The sequence below is a fragment of the Papaver somniferum genome, chromosome 5, assembly GCF_003573695.1.
Source record: "Papaver somniferum cultivar HN1 chromosome 5, ASM357369v1, whole genome shotgun sequence".
In the NCBI taxonomy this organism is placed as follows: domain Eukaryota; kingdom Viridiplantae; phylum Streptophyta; class Magnoliopsida; order Ranunculales; family Papaveraceae; genus Papaver; species Papaver somniferum.
The window spans coordinates 95853526-95855045 of record NC_039362.1 but is presented as its reverse complement, the minus strand read 5'-3'; the positions used below and the strand labels follow the sequence as shown (position 1 = coordinate 95855045).

Below are 1520 nucleotides of genomic sequence, written 5' to 3'. Positions count from 1 at the left end.
CGGAGTTTTGCCTTGCAGCAATTAACTCGACAACATTATTAGGGGTGCACATAACCTACCCATACCCGCCAACCCTACCCTACCCGCCAGTTTTTTAACCGTATCCTATCTTATCCACTATTTGGCGGGTAGGGTGGCGGGTAAATATTTTCTTAACCGCCAGTAAACGGGTAGGGTGGCGGGTATAGGCCATATCCTACCCACCCTACCCGTTGTGCAGCCGTAATTCAGAGATTAGAAGCAAATGAAACTTCATGGCCTGCGAGACAACATGTTGTTGCTTGTGGTTCAGTTTGTAGGTCTTGGAAAGATATTACTAAAGAAGTTGTTAAGACACCTGAACAGTCTGGTAGACTCACTTTCCCTATCTCATTAAAACAGGTTTGATTCTTCACTTTCCCTATCTCATTAAAGTGACAAATTAAGTTTCTCTGGTTGATTTTTGTGAGACTCTAAAGGGTTGAACTTGATTTTCATTTGTGTAGCCGGGTCCTCGGGAATCGCCAACACAATGCTTCATCAAAAGGGAAAGAGCAACTTCTACTTATCATCTGTATCTGGGTTTAACCCCTGGTAGGTTGTTTAGTTTTCAGAATATTCATACTGTTAAGGAGTCTGAGGACTTGAGATGACTCGTGTTTGGTTGAAATTGATTGCTGAAGTGTAACGTATGAGTAAGAGACTAGAGTGTAATCTTAATCCTTTGTTAAGTGATAAGGAAAGAGATGTATGATCCTAATTATGTTTCTCGAATTGCAGCATTGTTGGGGGAGAATGGGAAATTGTTGTTTGCTGCTAGAAAAGTTAAAAGAGCAACCAGCACTGATTTTGTGATATCTTTGGTATCTGATGATTTCTCTCGGGCAAGCGACACGTACATTGGAAAACTGAGGTAAGATATAGTTTTTACCTAGGATTCATAGTTTATATGTTTGGATTAAAGGTTTTCTTAATAAACGGTTATACCCGCCACCATACCCTACCTGACCCGCCAGAGAATGGGTTGGGTAGGATCTTACCCGTTTAATGGCGGGTAGGGTGGCGGGTAAAATTTTTCTTAACCTCCAGTAAACGGGTAGGGTGGCGGGTATAGGCCATATCCTACCCACCCTACCCGTTGTGCAGCCCTAAGCATTATACATAAGAAATTCTTTAGGTACAAATGCATCTCTTTCCATAACAACGGGAGTTTCATACCCATTCACAACATAGATCCATGATTGGAAGTCACGCGACTGAAGAAATGTTCGCATAGAAACTTTCCACCATAGATAGTTTGAGCCATCAAAGACTGGTGGTACGTTTACAGAGATAGCACTTCCGTCCATAGAGTCAGATCGCTACAAACACAGACTGATGATGTCTTTAACGTGTTTGCCTGCTCTGATACCAATTGAAAAAGAGGGGGTCTAACAACACCATCCAATATTTCGCTTAGCAATCTGTATGGACTAACTCCAAAATATTTTGCTAGAGAATCAACTAGACAGTCAGACTCAATCTAGATAAAAGTATCTCAA

The 1520-nt window shown here is 41.5% G+C and overlaps 1 long non-coding RNA gene across 1 annotated transcript; it reads left to right on the top strand.

The window, feature by feature from the left end:
- Positions 1 to 315: 315 nt before the first annotated feature.
- On the top strand, positions 316 to 886 carry LOC113278273. Its single transcript, XR_003325401.1, has 3 exons — positions 316 to 381; positions 486 to 573; positions 760 to 886. It is a non-coding gene; the product is annotated as an uncharacterized LOC113278273 (long non-coding RNA).
- The last annotated feature ends 634 nt before the right edge of the window (positions 887 to 1520 follow it).